Genomic DNA, 6,227 nt, shown 5'->3' with positions numbered 1-6,227 from the left:
TGTGTGTGTGTGTGTGTGTGTGTGTGTGTGTGTGTGTGTGTGTGTGTGTGTGTGTGTGTGTGTGGATAATGACTAACTTTTACAGCAGCAACTTAAGTGAAGAAAAAAAGAACATGGCAGCAGTGATATTGTTCAGAATGCTAATATTGTTCAGAATGCTAAGTATAGCCTATGTAAATACTTAAGTATAGCCAGCTAGATGTTACAGCTGTCCAGTCTCATGATGTTTATTAATTGCAGCTGCCAAAAAGAAGAGTGAGGTTGCTGGTTCTGGGGGAGGGCCACCAACAGCCAACTTTACTCCTGCAGAGGAGCTGGCATTAGAAATGAACAAAGGGAGGCCTGTCATTGAAGGAATAGAGGGGGTAACAGCATCTGAATCCATCCCACCTAGTATAAGAAATGACTACATAAAAGGTGTTTTTTGTTTGTTAGTTTTGTATTCTTGCATTCCTAACCAAATATTTTCATTTCATAGTGATGCCAAATTCTCCGTGCTTGCTAGATCCACCAGACATCATGCTGAACCCTGTGAGTATAACAGAGTTTAAAGCACTGATTTATTGTCAAGTGGTGATTTATTAAACTCAGTTTATAAAATGGTTTCAGTTTGAAGGCCCATCCACAGTTGAGGAGGATGAGGAGACTGTGTCAGTATGTTCAAGGAGGCCTGAGGTAGCCACAGATTTACACATTATATATTTAAAAGCCTACCTGTGTGGTGCTAATCGTGTGTATTGCCCTTATTATTATTATTATTATTATTATTATTGGCTGCAGGATGCCGACACCCTTCTAGAGCCCTCTCAGTCTGAGACCAAATGTGACCAAATGAGTATTAAGCAATTACAAAAAAGTACCAAGAGCACTCAATCAAATAACTTAAATCCCTGTTCCTACAGAACCCAGTGAACATAAAGGGAGTCTACAAACGCTATCTCCTGAAACAAATGGAAGCCATAGATACTGACATCCAATATAAAAAACTCAAGATAAGAAAACTGGAGATGGAAATCCAACAGCTAGAGAAAAATGCAATTAGAACTGCCATATTTAAAACAATTACCTTTTTTTGACATTTCATTTTATGTTCACCTCCATCAACCTGAATAATAATAAAAAAAAACTTATTGTGACTTGTGTCTGGTAAATTAAGGGGAAATTCATTGTCCTCAAAAATGGCTTTAATGCCCCAGTCTTCCTCTATAACCATCATTGGTCTCCTCAGACAGGTAATGTTATGTACTGTAGCACAACACATGCAACTACTGTGTCGCATGTCCTTTGTGGAGTCACTCAGAGGTAATTCAGCCACTGGGACCTTGACTTGATGAGCCCAAATGCCATCTCTATACAAGCTCTTGGGGTGTGCATGCGCAATATTGTATCTGTGCTGTGCCTCAGTCTGGGGCTCCTGATGGGGAGATAAGGCAGGCATGCAAATCCCTTGTCTCCCAGCAAACTCCTGAGAATTTGGTAAAGGTATTTTAAAGCTGTAGTTTCTGCCATATGTTAAGTGACAAACATACTTGTGCCAGTTGGTGGGAAAGAGAAGAGGCCTGAAAGATTCTGCACTGAGCCAGGCCATTTTGCCTCTTCATTTGTGATGATGCAATCTGCATCACAGATCATCTAAATAATAAAAAATGTAGGTCACTACACTGGACTTAGATATAAAATGAGGATTGTTACTGCATTTGTAATGAACAGAACACTGGTTCCCAGCTAATTGTACAGAATAATCAGTTCTACAGTAGTTGCCTACAATGTAGTGGGACTGTACCTGTACATTGATGCTTGTAATGATTTCCTATTAACGAAGTCTGCTTCATGAGGACCAGACGGACGCTTCATGCGCAAGTGGGTGCAGTCCAGAGCCCCGATAACCTTTGGGAAAGCTACATGTGTTTGTCTTTCAATTGCCATGTCTAACATTAAAGGGTCATGAAACCCCCCTCATTCAGCTCAAGTCTAGCTCACAATCTTTTTGAAAAATGCAACTTAAATGGGCGTGGATGGCTGTGAGAAGAAGGGAGGGAATTGGTGTGGCACGGCAGGGGAGAGGAGAGGGGGAACTGTCATCAGCCAGCAGTGTTGCCAGATGTACGTTAATGATGGTATTTTTACAATAATTTTGACCTCTGTACAATGTACGATCAATAATGAACAATAATTTCAGAGTTTTCAGTCGTTCGTCCAAACACACATCCTATCGCTTCTCTCTCTGACCCCGAATCATTTCGCAGGCTCGCCCTGCCTGCACGCAAGCACGTACACACACACACACAGGCACCACACGGTGTCGCCCGGCCCGCACGTCAACACTACACATTCACAAGTCTCCCGCATTAAGCATACAATTGATATATTATCGAAATATCTAAAATGTGCATAATGACCGCTTATTTAACAAAAGGCAAGTAAAATGACCAGGGTTACATTTTAGACACACACGTAGCCTACCTCTGAAGGGATAGAAAAGTCCTCAGGACTTGGTACCGCATTACTTGCAAGACGTAACTTGCATTGGTCATCGATAAGGCCAAAGTCCACCATTCTCAAGTTCTCGAAGCTCTCTCGGGTAAAATGTTTGCGGCACACGTATTAGATGTGTCCGTGGTTGATGGCCAACCAACCGCCCGGAGCCAGAGTCTAGCCCTGGCAGCATCGCGGGGAAATATATTCAACCCACTTTGACTTTTGCACCACGAAAATTTTGCGTCCCATGATTGTCTCTCTCCTTTACTACGCGATATCACAGTTTGACATGTCTGTGGAAAGATCCACGTGGTGTCATGAATAATTAAGAGACAGTGTCTCATTAATAATTATGAGAGACCGATGAGTCATCAACGCACTACACTGTGCTCTGCCACGTCACAGCCTGCGATAAAGATTTTAAACCCGGAAGACGAAAATAGCGGGGAAAAACTAAAATGTAACCATTTTCAACCTACTATTAAAACTAACAGATGCTAACATTGTCTTCAATGGTGTTCAACACACATACCTCTGTTAAAATCTCAGAAAATTTGGTTTAGGGTTTCATGACCCTTTAACAGACAATAAATATGTCCATTTTCTATATAGTTATTATTTGAACTTACCTGCAATTCCATAAAAGGCCTGTTTAAAAGTATGAATCGCTCTGTGGCCAGGGAAAGTGATGAACACATTTTTTTAAAGACAGGTACACAATTCGTACAGAGCGGCAAACCGATGCTTTGCTGATATTCTCTGCATCTCCAACTGTGTACAAAAATGTTCCGCTGGCAAAAAAGCGAAGTGCAGTGCATAGTCTGTGCTGAGCGCTTTATTGCGCCGTGTGCTATTTGCGATGAGTGGGCTCAGTAATCTACAAATATATGCTATCCCTTCCCTAGAGAATCTATACCGCTCATGCAGGTTGTCAGAAAAAGCCAACGGGTCTGCCCTGTCCCTGAAAGTGCGTTCTCTTCGAAATGCCCTGCGTGTGATTATCGCTCCCTCATCCACCACCTCATCAATGAAAGGACACGCCATGATTATGTGTCCCACACTCCCTATTTATAGACATTTAATTGATTCATTACAAAAATCACATCAACTAAACAATTATAACTTTACTTCTTTACACTTTTTGTATGTTCAAATTTATTACATTTATTATTAAAGTGCATTTGCTTTCGTTTTTGGACTGATAGTGGTACATGAAATAAAATGGCAGCATGCCAGCGAGTTCGATGTAATATCATCACATTCCAAGCGGGTCATTGTTATACGGTATTCTGGTTAAGCATCAACTCAGACTTAGGCTGACAGTTAGCCTGCCCCGGACCAGGTTAGTTTCCCAGCATAAGTTGCCAGAGTAACTGAGTTTGAACAATTTTAAGATTCCTTTATGAAACGGAATCTACCAACAATAAGTCTGACTAACCAAAATAAGCCTGGCTTGTATTCTAATCTTGGTTTATGTAACAACCCTCTGGTGTGAGTTTGCTTGTTCACGTTTAGTTTGTTTTCATTCATGAATGTGTTTCTTGTGTGTTAATTGGTTCTGTCTTCCCACTTTCCAACCTGTTTGTCATGGTCACTGATTGCTTTGTATTATGGTCAGGTGTGTCTTGTCAATTATCTAGTTAGTTTCTCCCTCTGTTTGCTGTGTATATTAGCCCTGTGTTTAGTCCTGTCTAGTTATTTGTTATTGTTGCGTATCCAGATACAATATAGCCTACATCATTACAGCACATTGCTACCAATATTCTATTTAGTTCTTTTATTTTTAGAAATGTTCTTTTGCACCTGCATGCCAATTGGAATCTTGTGCTTCACTGCAAAATACACTTTTGTTCTTTCTTTTTGCCACCTTAATATATATAGTGTATCATTCTGGTCCTGTGCCAACCGAGAAATTGTTCTCCAGGTACAGTAATACACACTTCTTTGAACAGAACCAGTGTAAGTACAAAGCCATCCTTGTTCCCATTTGTTTAGAACAATATAATTTGCAATTAAATTATTCTTTGTACTGTCTGCTGTAAAAAGAACGAACTGTACTTACCTGTGCTGGGCTTTAAATAAAAACACCCTCCTACTGAGAGTGACAAAAGTTCTTTGAAGTTCTTTAAGATTTGTCTACTTTAGTGGATTCAAGAAGCTTGAGGATAATACCACGGGAATAGCATTCCTAATTCTGGATTTCAGATTTAAGGATCTTGAATGATGTGTGTAGTGATTCGTGCGGCTAGATTTTATGTCTAAACCTATTTTTGGCATGACCATCTGATGGTGCCTGTTTAAAATATCCTTCTTCCTGATGTTTTCATTGCTTCTTCAGGGGACAGTCACACCAGCCAAATGTAAGTTACATCTTAGCGTTTCTTTCACACTTTCCGCAAGCCAAGTGTATGCCACTTTGTTATTGGCTTCATGCGAAACTGGAATGGTGATACTGATTGCATTTTACTAACCCACTGCAATTAGAATTATGCAATATGTTTTACTGGATCACTCTGCAACACACACACACACACACACACACACACACTATTAAATTGACAGTACATTTTCCAAGTTTGTTTTATTGATTTATGGTCTCACTTTATATTAAGTGCAATTAACTGCATTGTATCAAATGATTAATTTATATGTTAGAAAATAGTACTTATATTTTAAAAATATTTTCATGTAATTGCAACTGTTTTTACAACTAATTAAGTAATCTATAATTACACTGTTGACCTTTCCCTTACAATGCACAAATTGTAGGTAAGTACATAGTAGTTAAGGACCACCTAATATAAAGTTGGACCATATTTATTTATTATCCCTGATAAATCTGAGGAAAAGATCTGAATATTGTTTTATATAGAAATGCATAAATAGTATTAATACAATTTCATGTTTATTTGTATATTGCATTCCCTATTATTGTGTATATACTGAATGGAAATTTGAATTTTTTCCATTGACACAAGAGGCAAAATAAGTTTGAAGAATCATAGAAGTGCCTGGCGTTTATGTAGGAACTCCTTATTGGATGAATTCAATCTTGCCATGAAAACAAATGGTAAAGCCAAACTAAGTACAGAGCTAGTAACGAACTTCTGTTACTAAGTACTGTTACTTATATCCCAGTCCCAATACTAAACTGTTTGAATGAGTATAAAACTTTTAATTCATTTAATTATTTAAATAAATGAAATAGGCAGCTACCATTCTGTAAAATAAAACAAATAAAAATAAAAAGGCCAATGGTTTACTTTTTTCCCCCTGATAATTAATTCACTTGGAGTTCTAATAAATTATTTGATCTCAGGTTGGTTATTGTTGTATGCTGAGAGCTGTAATAGCTATAGCTGTGAAGTGTTTCACTACATTTTGAAGCAGCTTAGTATGATTGCCACTTCGGGTGGTGTTGGCATTAAGAAGCCAAAATTAAACTGCTCGTTCTCAGATTTTCTGTTGATGCCAGTTGCTGCATTTGGCTCAGCTTCACCCCACAGGGAGCGAGGGAGATGCTTATACGCTTCTTTTGTAGTGCTGCTAAAGTCATCAGACACTGGGACACCCAAAGCCAGATGGTCTGGTGCTATACTTTTGTTGCTCTGACACGCTTATTTGAGGGTGAGCAGAAATAGATAACCCTCATACGTAGCGCACTTCCTGCCACCTATGAAACACAATGCCCTTATAGCTCAGCTGCATGTTATTCAACCCTATTACGAAGTTAAGTGGCAAAAGTTTGT

The 6,227-nt window shown here is 39.0% G+C and overlaps 1 long non-coding RNA gene across 1 annotated transcript; it reads left to right on the top strand.

Moving 5' to 3' along the window:
• The first annotated feature begins 477 nt into the window (after nt 1–477).
• On the top strand, nt 478–1,219 carry LOC143757655 (uncharacterized). Its single transcript, XR_013210729.1, has 3 exons — nt 478–531; nt 610–675; nt 903–1,219. It is a non-coding gene; the product is annotated as an uncharacterized LOC143757655 (long non-coding RNA).
• Nucleotides 1,220–6,227: the final 5,008 nt, after the last annotated feature.

The sequence above is a fragment of the Siphateles boraxobius genome, unplaced genomic scaffold (genome assembly GCF_051911475.1).
Source record: "Siphateles boraxobius isolate OS27281-9 unplaced genomic scaffold, OSU_SipBor_1 11, whole genome shotgun sequence".
Taxonomy (NCBI): domain Eukaryota; kingdom Metazoa; phylum Chordata; class Actinopteri; order Cypriniformes; family Leuciscidae; genus Siphateles; species Siphateles boraxobius.
The sequence above is the reverse complement of the archived record's forward strand: the minus strand, read 5'-3'. Positions and strand labels throughout refer to the sequence as shown.